Source organism: Mustela putorius, unplaced genomic scaffold, assembly GCF_011764305.1.
Source record: "Mustela putorius furo isolate JIRA1106 unplaced genomic scaffold, ASM1176430v1.1 tig00003853_pilon_pilon_pilon, whole genome shotgun sequence".
NCBI lineage: Eukaryota > Metazoa > Chordata > Mammalia > Carnivora > Mustelidae > Mustela > Mustela putorius.
In genome coordinates, this window is record NW_025422005.1 from 79,347,763 (window position 1) to 79,362,020 (window position 14,258).

The following is a 14,258-nucleotide window of genomic DNA, read 5'->3' on the forward strand; positions in this document are numbered from 1 at the left end:
AAATCATCGGTTGCACATGTGAAAATGAGAACCCATTCAAGCTTCCTGGGACAGAATCCTGAGGAGATCATGAAGCTGAAGGTAAATGTTTGCAGTTTTCAGTCTGAGAAGCTGGGTGTTCTGTTTGGTAACAGAACAATGTCTACAGTCCAGTAGAAACTGGGTAGGGAGATGGATAAGGTGTCTTGAGTTGCAACAAATTTAGCTGATACTGTATCTGAACTTTGGTTTGTTCCTGCAGAGTGTGGGATTTCTTTATGGGGAGTTGCTTGCTAATAATAACAGCAAACAGTTGTTACATACTTACTATGTGCCAGGCCTGAGATAAAGCCTTGCAAGGATTAAGTCCTGTAATCCTCACAACAAATTTGGGATGAGGAAAAGAAATCTCTGAGAAGTTGGGAAGCATGTCTTGCAAGAAAGAATCATAGCCAAGATGTGCACACCAAGAGTCTGAGTCCACAGTCTATGCCCCACAGAGCACATCTTTGTTTTTTAAAAAATCTCATCCTTTTAAAACTTCTTTTTTGGGGTATGCTTCCTAAGGAATATTGTCATACATGCTTATTACTTGGGAGTGCAAACTCAAAAACCTTTTACTGGCATGAGTGTCCACTACACTTCACCACTGGTTTTCATGTGTTGTGTTGCATTATTTGCTTTTGCCTCATTTTCATTGGTCATATTTCTCTCCAGGAATTTGAAGTCTCTTTGGATTGTGTCTTAAACTTCCACTCTGTCCCTACAGCAGGCCCAAGTCTCCCTAAATACTCACTGAACTGAATTAAACCGATACTCTAATGACCTTCTCCCGCTGAAGCAAAGCCAAGCCAGCGAAAATATATAACAGCATAGATTTCTAGACCTTCTGGGGCAGGCTGGAGCTGTTACCAAGCCCTGCAAATAGAACAACATAGCAACTTAAAAATAATTCTACTGTACAAACATGAAAAGTGTTACTGCAGTCTCCCAGAGGTGTATAATGCATTTGAACTTTAAAACACCAAATTGAACTTGTATTTAATTTAGAGTTTTGCTCTTCAGGAAGCTCAAAATGCCCCTGGGCAATTTGTCGCCTTGGAGGTGATTATAGTGTGTCTTTTGCTCCCTCTGCCGGCAAAAATGAAGTAAATCTTTTCTTTTTTTTCTTTCTTTTTTTTTTTTTTTTTTTTTTTAATTTGAAGAAATTCTGTAATGTCTGATGTCTATTGCATGTACTGCCTGAGGAAACTCACCTCAGGGTCAGAAAAAAGTTTCAGAAAACTTACTGAATCTTTCTCCTCTGGTGGCAACTAAACATACATTTTCATTCCTTTTACATGCTAACATTGCTGCCTATGAAGCTGGATTCACTATAACCTGCTTACTAATTGACATAGAACGCCCATAGCTTGTTCCACTGTGGCTTTCCCAGTCTTCTGTCTGGGGGTAAAAAGTACAACTTTGATCGCTAGCAGGCTTTGTCACATAAGACTTGTTCTCCCTCCCTGACTGCTAACCCTGTATCTTGGTAATGTTTTCTGTGACAGGATAAGGGGTTCTTAACTAGGGAGAGGAATCAAATATCTAAAAGTCTTTCATCAAGTGGAATTAGGGACACACACATCTTTCCCTAGCAGCATGTTGTATCTTTCCCAATGCCTCCTTTCCAGAACGTTTTTTTTTTCTTTCCAGAACCTTTTTTTTTTTTTTTTAATTTTATCTATTTGACAGAGAGAGAGAGCACACAAGCAGGGGAGTGGCAGTCTAGGCAAGAGGGAGAAGCAGGCTCCCCACTGAACAAGGAGCCCAATATGAGACTTGATCCCGGATTCCAGGATCATGATGTGAGCCAAAGGCTGATGCCTAACCCACTGAGCCATCCAGGTTCCCCTTCCTAGAACCTTTATATATGAGTCTAAAGTGTTACTTAGTCACGTCAATGACTGATCACTTGAGAGCTGGCTCCAACGCCCCCAGGCAGAGTTCCTCTGTGTGATGTTCCCACAGGAGCCCTGAGGCCTATCTTCCCCTGTTTCTTCATGTTCAACTCCAAGGATCTGTGAAGACTGAGATGCCGCCAGTGGCTGGTACATTGCAGAGTTCAACAAAGATCTGTTTACATAAATATGATGTAAAGTCATATTCTATTTTATGGGCTAATTTTGTATATGTGGGAATTCCTTGATAATGCAAAGATGTGTTTTCCTTCATTAAAGGGGGTATAACAATGCTATACATAAAATGTTTGTTGTCAAGGAGTGTTACTTGTATTACAGCGGAATGAAACAGGCCTGGCAGAGTTCCGCCATTTACTGTTTGGAGACGCAATCTACCATGGGCCCTTAGCACCCTTGCACAATCTTGCCACATATGCTAAGAATGCAAGACCCTGTTCATGTGGGCCATGTCTCAGGGTTGTGCTTGCAGTGAGCAAACTTGAAGGATGAGGGTGTCTCCCCATGGGACAAAGAGAAGGCCTGCTTACTGCTTGCTCCATAACAGCGCGTTCCCCAAGTTTACCATTCCTCTCCTGTAACACAACCCATGTGGTGAGCAAGCATCCATCTAGACCCATCTGCTTCATTCCTGGGAGAACTGGGGTTCAGAAAACCAACACAAACATGTTGATACTATGGCTACTGCTTTTGCTCTACCAGTCTTTCATTTCTGACCCAGTATTCTCTCGTGTGCTCGGTCAGGATCCATGACAATGACAAGCAGACATGTTAACCTGAAAGGAGGGTAAAATCTCAGATGCTTCACAGTTCTTGATACTTACTTTCTGGGTGTCAGTACACCATTAATTTAACCTCTTAGCTGCAGTGTCCCTTCTTTATAAAGGGGACAAGAGTACCTGCCTCACAGCACTGTTGTGGGGTTAAGTAAGAATGGAAAGATCCCTACCACACTAGAATCTTTTTGGGAACTCTTCTCTTCAGAACACTGACAGGGATTGCTTTGCTTTGATGCCTGATGATGCTAGGCAGGGACGAGCAGCGTGGACCACGGTGGGTTGTGGCTGAACGTGGTTTGGTGCAGAAGTGGGCTGTGGAGCGACCTCGAGAGCGCGCGCAGCGGCGCCACAGCAATTTCCACGTGGGCGGGGCTCGGAAAGCCGCAACTGATTGGAGCGGGAAGCCAGGGATATTGTCTGCAGTGGTTGCATAGCAACCACGCAGTATTTACTTAGATTGTTTATTTCAAGTGGCTTCGGGGCCGAAGAGGACGACTGAGGGGGTGGGGGGCACTGAACACCCCACCTGATTGCTGGCGACTGCGCCATTCCAAAGAGCGTCGGTCTCGGCCGCCGCCCTCCCCGCTAGAGCAAGCCCGCGGCCGCGCTCGGGCGCGCGCCCTCCAGCCACACGCACCCGCACACGCATGCTCCCGGCGCTCCCACGCGCGCAGCCACCCTCGCAGCTGCCGCCCACGCAGCCGCGTGCTCTCGGCGCGCAGGCTGGGGGCGGCTGCGCGGCACCCGTGGAGGCGGCTCCCGGCACTTGGATGAGCTCTCAGAGGATGCTGCGGCGCGGGGCGCGTCGCCCCCCTCAGTCCACCAGAGCCCGGATGCCTCAGAAATTCGGCTCTGGGTCTGTGGGGAGCGAAATGCAACCCAAACCCCATTTTACTGAACCCTGCGCAAATAAAACTCGCACAAGCACGCACACAGACGCCGCCGCGGCCCGCCGGGGAAGAGTCCGGCACCCGGGAGGGGCCGCCGTTCGAGATCGGCCGCTAAAAGGTGCGACGTAAGTGCCGGACGCTACCGGACCGGCTTAACCGCGCAACGGCCGGCCTGGTTCCGCGTCGCCGGGGCCGGGGCCGGGGCCCGGGCGGGGCGTGACCGGCCGCCGGAGAGAGCCGGTAGGCGGGGGCGCTCGGGGCAGGAAGGGACCGGGTGGGGGAACAGTGCGGGGTTGAGTCGTCCTGCGCGGCCGTGTCCTGGGCAGGCCAGAGACGGGGCTGCGGCAGCCCTCAGACCGACCGACCGACCGACCCGGGCCCGGTAGACTTGCGGGTCTGGTCGACCTTGTGAGAGTCAGCTGCTGGCGAAGCGCGGGCGCCTGCGGCTCACGTTCGGTGGCTGCTGCCCAGGCTTGCCATGCCCTGGCCTCGGCGACACAGACAGGAGGCCGGGGGGGCAGCTGAGGCGGTGGTGGGAAGGGCGCGGGGCCGTCGCCTCTGGCTTAACAGAGCAGATGCGCGAAGACTCCAACAGGTGGCTCCGTGGCGCAATGGATAGCGCATTGGACTTCTAGAGGTTGAGGACATTCAAAGGTTCCGGGTTCGAGTCCCGGCGGAGTCGCAGTTTTTCCTTCCGCCTATTTATTTTCTGACCCCGTCATTTCTCTCCTCCCTCTTTTTTTTCCTAGGCGGTTGAACTTGCCTCTCCTTCTCTGCCCTTTCTCCTCTTGCGAGCGGCTTCTGCGGCCGTTCCACCATTAGCCGCTCGCGCGGGTACGCCCGCCCCCCGCCCGGCTTCCTCAGCTGATCCAGGAACTGCGAGGAGCCGCTCCGGGCGGCGGCCAAGCCAGATCTCGCGGTTTCGGCCCAAAGGTGGTCCGGTCTCGGGTGTTCCGAGGAGCTGCCCACACGCTCCAGGGCTGACCCCCCTTTGCCCTGATCGCGACCGAGACCGCGACTGCTAGGGAAGGAGGGCGAGGAAAGGATGAGAAAACACGCCTACACCGTGACCTGCACGGTGCTGGCTGGTTGCCTTTCCAGCCCAGAAGGCTTCAAAATTGTCACGTACCGGAATCCCCAGAGGGATCCTGTTAGAGATGCAGATTTCCGGGCCTCACCGCGGAGCTCAGTTCTGCTGACCGGGGACCGGGCCCAGGAATCTGCATTTCTGATAAGAATACCCGCTGTTCTCCCCCATGATTCGAGTGCGAAGAGCTCTGAGGTCCATTCTGCCGGTCAGATCCTCCAGGCAGGGATCGCTATCTTGTCTCTCCTCCCCTGACAACCCATGGGTTTGTATGAGAGTTGGGTTCCTTCTTACGCAATGCGAATCAATGGATGAATGAATGGGATTTTCAAAATTCATTGTAACAAACTCTGCTGCAAAAAATACAAAATACGAAATTGTCAACAAAAGTACAGAGAAAAGTAAGCATCGTTGTTCCTAAATCACAGGCTTGCAATTCTCTCTCTAAGCTATTAGCGAAAATGGTTTCTGGGAAATATTTTTCAGATTTATCTTGTGCACATGTCATTTTTACATATATTGTCTCTATGTTTGATGTTGACATCAGTGATACACAATTGGTAGTATGCTATACTTAACTCTTTCACTTATTAATGTAGGTGAGCTGCCTTGTTCTAGTGTGCATATGCGTACTGTAATGATTTCACAGCCTCCAATAGTTGGACATTTAGGTGTATTTTACTGTTACAATGCTTCAGTGAATATGCTTGTCCTTACATTACTGCACACGAGTGCAAGTATATCTATAGGATAGGTTCCTAGGAAGGTGGATTGCTAGGTCAAAGGTTTGTGCATTCTTTTATTGATATGACCACACTGCTTTCTTAGAGATTATACCTGATTTACTCTCACTAGCAATGTGTCAGAGTGCCTATTTCCTCACAGTCCATGTGTTATCAAATAGGTGAAAAATGGTTTCCAGTTGTAGTGTTAATTCCTGTCTCGTATAGGGAAAGCTGAGCATTTTTCTTATGTAGGCTAATTTGTATTTCTTTTTTTGTTGTTGTTATTTATCTGTTCTTCAGTTTTGTGCATTTTTCTATTGCATGATTGATCCTTATCTTATTGGTTTGTAGGAGTTCTTTACATAATATGGAAACCCGTCATTTATGATATGTGTTAAAATTATTCTTTCTCAATGTATTTATCTTTTGATTTCATATATGGTATTTTATTTTATTGTCTTACAGAAATTCATCTATTTGGAATTATCAGTGTTTTCCTTTATGGCTTCCAGGTTTGGGGTCATACTACACTCAGATTATTAAATAATTTCATCATGTTTTAATTTAGTATTTTATATTATCTTATTTTTGTACTTAAATCTTTATTTCCTCCAGAATATACTTTATTGTATAAAGGGTGAGGTGGGAATTTGGTCCCCAAATCACTGGTAATGAACACCCTTCCCTTCTCCTTTATTTGAAATGCCACTTTTATCATTTTCTAAATTTCCGTTTGCATATAGGTTTCTGGATTCTCTATTCCATTGATCTGTCTTAATTCTGATTCACTAAAACTGTGCTGTTTTTATATCTAATGGGGCCAATCTTTTCTCATAACTTTTTTTAAAGATTTTTTTCCTCATGTATTCTTGATTTTCCCCCACATAATGTTAATAACTTAACATTTATTTAGCATTTGTTATATACCAGGTACTATTCAAGTGCTTTATGCATTTTAAAGCATTTAATCCTCCTGACAACCCTACCAGGTTGGTATTATCCCCTTTCATGGAAGGGGCATTTGAGGCAGGTTAAGTAACTTGTTCAGGAATACACAACTAATAAGTAGCTTGCCAAAATGCCTGGGTCTTTGGGTAAAACCATAATTCTGTATTGTCTTTTCACACGAGCCTTAGTTAAAGCTAATCTGGTTCTAATCTTAGGAGATACTTTGTTGGAGTCATGTTATTTTGTAGATTAATATATGGAGAATTGAACTAACTCTGTTGAATCTTCCTATTTAAGAGAAGCAGGGGTGGGGGGAAGAACACATACACTTTTCCATTTGCTCAGTTCTGTGCTCTTCAGAAGTATGTTAAAGTTTTCTGTCTATATATATATCTTGGTTTATTTGTTAATTTTATTTCTAGATAGTTTCTTTTTTGTTGAGATCTTTTCTTCCATTATGTATATATATATATATTTTTTTTAATAAAGATTTTATTTATTTATTTGACAGAGAGGGAGAGAGAGAGAGAGAGAGAGAGAACAAGCACAAGCAGGGGGAGTGGCAGGTAGGGGAAGAAGCAGGCTCCCTGCTGAGCAAGGAGCCCAATGCAGTGCTCAATCCCAGAACCCTGGGATCATGATCTGAGCTGCAGGCAGAGGCTTAATTGACTGAGCCATCTAAGCGCCCCTCCCATTATATGTTCTAAGTGATTATTGCTTGTATATAAGAAGGCTTTTGATATTTTAAAAAATAAATTTATATCCAGTCATCTTAATTGAACTATTTTACTATTTAAAATGATTTTTCAGGGGCACCTCGGTGGCTTGGTGGGTTAAGCTTCTGCCTTCGGCTCAGGTCATGATCTCAAGGTCTTAGGATCAAGCCATTAGGCTCTCTGCTCAAGGGGGAGCCTGCTTCCCTTCTTCTCTCTCTGCCTGCCTCTCTGCCTACTTGTGATCTCTGTCAAATAAATAAATAAAATCTTTAAAATAAATAAATAACTAAATAAAATGATTTTTCAGTTCTAAACCATGGGATACTACTTCACATCCACCAGGATGGCTGTAATTAGAAAGACAGGGGTGTGGGTGGCTTAGTCAGTTAAGTGGCTGGTCATGACCTCAGGGTCCTGGGATTGACCCCCACATTGGGCTCCCCGATCATCCAGGGAGTCTGTTTCTCCTCTGCCCCAATGCTTGTGTGTGCACTGCCTCTCTCTCTCTCTCAAATAAAATCTTAAAAAAAAAAAAAAAAGACAATAACAAGTGTTGGCATGGATGTGGAGAAGTTAGAACCCTCATACATTGCCGGTAAGGATGTAAAATGGTACATTCTCTTTGGAATATAGTTGGCAATTAGTCAAAAGTTTATACAGAGTTACTATATAACCCAGCAGTTTCATGCCTAGGTATATACCCAAGAGAAGTAAAAACATATGTTAACACAAAAATCTGTACATGATTGTTCATAGTGGCATTATTCTTAATAAACAAAAAGTAAAAACAACCCAAACGTCCATCAGCTGATGAGTGGATAAACAAAATGTGGTACATCCATACAATGGAATTTATTATTATTCAGTATTAAAAAAGGAATGAAATACTGATTCATGTTGCAACATGGATAAACCTTGAAAACTATGCCACGTAAAAGAATCCAGTCGTAAAAGACCACATATTATGTGATTCCATTTGTATAAAATATCCTAAATAGGCAAATCTATTGAGACAGAAGTTAATTATTGCCAAGCGCTAGAGCTAAGGGGAATGTGAAGTGACTGTATATTTAATGGGATTTTTGGGGAGTGACAGAAATGTTCTGGAATAAGCAGTGATAATTGTATAACTCTGCATATACAAAAACCCAGTGTACTGCATATTTTTAAAGGACTGAATTTTATGGTATTTGAATTATATTTCAATTTTTTAAAAGGAAAAGTAGTTTTTCCAGTTGACTGTTGTGTTTTCTGGAAATATATGACTCACAATTGATTATAATTTTTTTTTCTAATTCTTATGCCACATTATTATTTCTATTATAATAGCATCTGGTATTATCTCCAAAAAATGTTAATTTGTGTGATGATGGTGATAGTAGACTGAGCTGTCCTGTATCTGACCATTATAGGAATGCTTCTCCACTAAGCATGATGCTAGCTTTTGGGGTGTTCCTGCACACACACACATGCATACACACACACGCATACACACACACACACACACACACACACACACTTTATCACATTAAGAAACCATCCCTAGTTGTCAGTAATCTATGGAGGTTTTTTCCTTTGATCTGTTATTACTATGCAATATATTAACAGATTTTTCTAATATTTATCCCTTCTTACATTTCTGAAGTGGATCCTACTTGGTTGTGATGCATATTTATTTTAGTATTCTAATATTTTGCATTTTTGTGTATTTGGAAAAATTGACATTTATTTATCTAGCATAAATGCAGCATTATTTAGAATGGCCCAAACTAGAAATAACCTAGATGTCTATCAATACTGAACTGTTTGTAAACAAACAGACTCATAAATACAGAGAACAAACTTGGTGGTTGCTGGGAGCAGAACGATGGGAGAAATAGGTAAAGGAGATTAAGAGGTACAAACTTTGGTTTTAAAATAAGTCACAGGGGACACCTGTGTGGCTCAGTCGGTTAAACGGCTGCCTTCAGCTCAGGTCATGATTCCAGGGTCCTGTAATCGATTCCCATATCAGGCTCCTTGTTCAGTCGGCCTGCTTCTTTCTCTCTGCCTGCTGTTCCTCCTACTTGTATTCTCTCTCTGACAAATAAATAAAAATCTTAAAATAAGTCATGAGGATGAAAAGTACAGAATAGGAGCATATAATCAATATTGTAATATGTATGGTGACAGATGAGGACTACACTTATGGTGAGCATTGTGCAACATACAGAATTGTCGATCACTGTGTTGTACACTTGAAACTAATAAATGCCGGGACGCCTGGGTGGCTCAGTTGGTTAGACGACTGCCTTCAGCTCAGGTCATGATCCCGGAGTCCCGGGATCGAGTCCCACATCGGGCTCCCAGCTCATGGGGAGTCTGCTTCGCTCTCTGACCTTCTCCTTGCTCATGCTCTCTCTCACTGTCTCTCTCTCAAGTAAATAAATAAAATCTTAAAAAAAAAAAAAAAGAAACTAATAAATGCCAACTACACTTCAGTTAAACATTTTTTAAAATAATGAACTGTCTGACAAAAGTACAGTAGAGTGGTATAATTGAATACAATGCAGACCTTTTAAAATCGAGGAGGATGTATATATACCACTATGGAAAAATATCCCAGATTATATGAAAAAAGCTGATATGAAAATAAGCATGTTTAAATTTAACACAAGTGTACTTGTGTTAAATAATGCAAATAATAATAGTAATAACATGTGCCTTACTATGATTGTGTGTGCATAAGAACTTTCTGGAAGCATATCCAGTTAACAGTGCTGGACCAGGAGGAGCAATGATAATAAGGGAGGGAAGACTTGTTTTACTTTATATCTCATTTTAATGTTTGAATTTTTTCATAATAAGCCAATCTTATCCTTGTAATAAAAAAAGTCAAGTTAAAAAAAAAACACGAAAACAAAACCCAATACTAATGATGAAGGGGGAAAAAATTGTTCCTTTCACATGGGCAGCTCTGATACTGATGAAGTTCTAGAACCTAGGTGAGGTTTGGTGGGCTGAGGTCCGGAGCCGATGACCAAGAAAGAATTCTTGAGACATCTTTGGTGCAAAATGGTGGTTTATTAAAGCACGGGACAGGGCCCGTGGGCAGGCAGAGATGCGGCCGCCCCGGGTTGTGAGGGGTGGTTGGTTATATACGCAGGAGTTGGGTAGGTGAGGACAAAGGGCTATTGGGGCAAAGAATACTATCAGGATATTGAAGGCTTAGTTACTATTAAGTAAAGACAATTGAGAGTCTCCTGGTGGAATGTTACATTCCTGCCATCAAACATCCTTGTTAATGAGATTTAGGTTTAGAAGAAATTTAACTTTATTTGCTTTTCCTTCTACCTCCGCCTCCTTCGGTTTTTATGGAGGGGAGGGTGACATTAGGCTTGAGAAACTGAGTTCTGTGTCTTTGGAATTTGGGCTATTGATAAGGTAACTTTTTTGTTTGTAAATCTCAAGGACATTTGCAAACCAAGGGAGATTCCTGTCTTGTAGGATTGTGATCTTAGCAAGTTAACTATTTATCATTTTATGGCAGTCAGGGGTGCCTGAGGAATGCTACACCTATGGAGGGGAGCGGATGGAAGGGGGGGGGGTGCAAGGCGCCAGCTCTTGCTTTGTCCTCAGCCAGCCTCCTGCTCCCTCATCAATACTGTTTACCCACTGAAGTTTTTCTGAATTGCATTCAACATTTATTGACTCCTTACATTTCACTGTATGCTGGATCTCAGCCCTAAGTATACATTTTAGGAGCTCCCCTCGTTAAAAGTGGAGAAATGTAAACAAAATCTCTCTTTATAGTGGTTTTGGCAAGTAACATGTCCTGAAGTTCTTGTACATATTAAGGACTGTGAATTGCTTTTGGGGAGGCAGCAGTGAGCTTAGATGTGTGCCTTCCAGCCCCTCTCAGGCTATAGTGTGGATGCCTGGTGGGAGGAGAACAGGACTGGAAGCTGGGAGATCAATTCAGGGCAGGTGGAGTTGTCCAGGTAAGAAAATGGTGGAGGCTGGAAATAGGGAGGGGGTCTGGAGAAACCCAGAGCACAGACATTTGAGGGATAGGCAAAGAACGAGTTTTTTAGAGTCTAGGAAAAGGCAGCAGGAGAGGTAGGAAGAGAACAAGAAGAAAGTATTCTACTTGACCAAGCAAGTTGCCTCTAGAGAAATAGGGTTAAGAGGAAAAGCAAAACCTGTAACATTTTTCTAGATACCAACAAGTTTAGTTAGCCCTTGCCATTTAATTATTCCCCAAGTCCTACTAAATAATAATTATCCCCATTTTAGAGATAAGAAAATTAAGATGCAAAGATGTTATGGGAGTAAGGTGAAAAGATTAGCCAAGGAATGATGGGAAAACATCTGCTCTTTGGAGGCAGGTAGGAAGAGGGCAGGGATAAAAGCATGAAGATGAAGGGACAATTAAAGGTGTTAGTTGTGAAGATCTGTTTGGGCTCTTTTACAGCTCGGCCTCACATTCGCAGGATTCAGGAAGGTATTGACAAAGAGGGAGTTGCCCCAGGGCAGAGAGAGACTCCCATATTGCTGCCTGTGGTCCAAACAGACTCAAAGGACCAAAGGCCAGGAGTGATTCCACCTGACCCGGGGCTTTCTACATTCATCAGTATTTTCAAAATATTTTATAATCTCACTCGTCCTCAACTGGATATATGCTTTTTTGAGTATTAGCTTTGTTCAAAGAACCACATTGGAAAGAAATACAAAGGTGAGAGGGACAGAGTGCATTTTCAAGAGTTCACCCTAGTGTGTGGGGCAGGGAGCCATGAACTGATTATCCCACTAATTAGGATTGGCTTTGGTGTGAGTAGCAGGGAATTCAAAATAACAATGGATTCGGCCAGATGGAGATTTCTTCCTCATGTGAAAGTTCAGGCTTTGGCAACTACTTGATCATGAGAGAGGAGATCTAGGCTCCTTTTTATTCTTTCACCTTAAAATGAAGCTTTTTTACCTGATGTACCAGAAGACTACTCCTCCCCTGCCATCAGGTCAACATACTAGTTAGTGGGAAGAGGAGAAAGGGACAGAGCCCCACTTCAAGGTCACCCTTCTCTGAGGGACACTTCCCAGAAGTTGGACATACCGCTTTCATTTACATCCCATGGAAAGGTGAGAATCATAGCTTTTTTTTTTTCCCCTCCCCCAAGAACCTGGGGGGAAAAATCACATCTGTAACTGGCAAAGGGGAAAAGTTCAGCAGTTTTTGCTGGTGATGTGGAAACAGGTATGCATATAGCCATAATGCAAGGTTAAAATAAAAGTGTTAGTTACTCTTACTAGCTCTGTGACCTTAGGCAGGTTACTCTCTGGGCCTCTTGTTCTTCACTTATAAAATGAAGGTAATAGTAGCACCTACTTCATAGGTTTACCTAAGGTTACCTGAATTGTTATATATGTATGTCTCATAGATACATACATGCATAAACAGTTACATAAAAACCTGCTATATAAAAAATACCCACTATATTTGTAAGTTCTTAGAACAGTGCCTAGTAGTAAGTGCTACATAGGTGTTTGTTAAATACAATTTTTAAAAAAAGCACTCAAATGGGAATTTCAAGAGTGTACACATCAGTAGAGAAAATCTGATAAAACATTTTATGAAGAAATGTTGACTATCAATTCTGTGATGCCTGAGACATACCCCCAGCAGCATGCCTTGCACAGAGTAGATGCTCAGAATGCTGGCTTCTTGTAAGTTTGAAAGGTCATGTGTTTTGTTAGGTGGGAAAGAAGCAAGGGATATTTTAGGTGGGGTTAACCATATGAACAGATATAAAAGGTAAAAAACTCACTGTATTTGGCAGAGTGGCTGGTATGCCTAGAGCTCAGTGTATGCTCACTGACTTAAAACTCCATTATCAACTAGTTTGGTTTGACTGACATGTATCAGTTGGGTCCAGGCAGAAAAATGCATTGCTCTGAAGAATTTAATAAAGGGGATTCTTTATTGATGGTGATGGAAGTGCTAAAAGTGTAGCAACCCAGAGATTGGAAAAGTAGGAAACCTGTCACCCTTAGTGCCACAGAGTCTTTGGGAGGAGATGGTGTTACCAGAACCCAGAAGCCTGGGCCATTCAGTGGCAGAGGGCTGCCTGGTGGAGACTGGGAAATGGCAGAGCCCCAACCCAATCTAAGGCCAGACAGAAATACCCTGACTTGTCCCCTCTCCTGCCATCCTGTCTTGGGTCAGTGCCTTACTGGGAAGCTAGTTGGTAAGTGAATGTGGGTTTAGGGGCTACGTCTTCTTCACTGGTGTACCCTGATGCTTAGTTTGCAAGACTCAATTTTGTGGTGATTGGCTGGCTTTCAGACTGAATGAATTTGGTGGAAAGTAATCAGAATTGAATAAAAGAACTGTGGAGCAGCAGTGAAAGCCCAGCCAAAGAGTCTGTAGCTTATGGTAGTTTCCCAAATCTCAGTAATCTGGACATTTAAGAAATAGTGGGTGTTTCCCTGGCTGGGCCTGACAGGTGACAGTAACAGAAAAAAGTAGAGAACAGAGAGACCATGGGATACAAAGAATTTTTTGAGATGTCTGACTGATTGGGTCCAGACTGGTTAGGAGGAAAATGTATCCTGATGGGTGGAGGATTGGGAGAGTAAGAGCAGGTGCAATGCTTGCGATCAGGACTTCACAATCTCCGGGGGTGGGGCCCAGGCATCCATATTATTATTATTATTTTTTTAAGATTTTATTTGACAGAGATTATAAGTAGGCAGAGAGGCAGGCAGAGAGAGAGGAGGAAGCAGGCTCCCCGCTGAGCAGAGAGCCCGATGTGGCGCTCAATCCCAGGACCCTGGGATCATGACCTGAGTCAAAGGCAGAGGCTTTAACCCACTGAGCCACCCAGGCACCCCTCCAGGTATCCATATTATTGAAGCCACTTCAGGTAATTCCAAAGTGCAGCCAAGGTTGGATTAGAAGGAAGAAGGCTGGGCACCTGGGTGGCTTAGTTGGTTAAGCATCTGCCTTTGGCTCAGGTCTTGATCCCAGGGTGCTGGGATCCAGATACCACCCCTTGCCCCACCCAGGCCCCCTGCTCAGCAGGGGTTCTGATTCTTCCCTTGCTCCTCCTCCCACTCATTCTCTTTATCTCTGTGGAATAAATCAAACCTTTAAAAAAAAAAATAAAAGGGAAGGCTAACAGATTGGGATACCCTGAG

At 43.6% G+C, this 14,258-nt stretch overlaps 1 non-coding gene across 1 annotated transcript; it reads left to right on the top strand.

Moving 5' to 3' along the window:
• The first annotated feature begins 4,203 nt into the window (after positions 1-4,203).
• Positions 4,204-4,288, top strand: TRNAR-UCU. Its single transcript is given in 2 exon segments — positions 4,204-4,240; positions 4,253-4,288. It is a non-coding gene; the product is annotated as a tRNA-Arg (tRNA).
• The last annotated feature ends 9,970 nt before the right edge of the window (positions 4,289-14,258 follow it).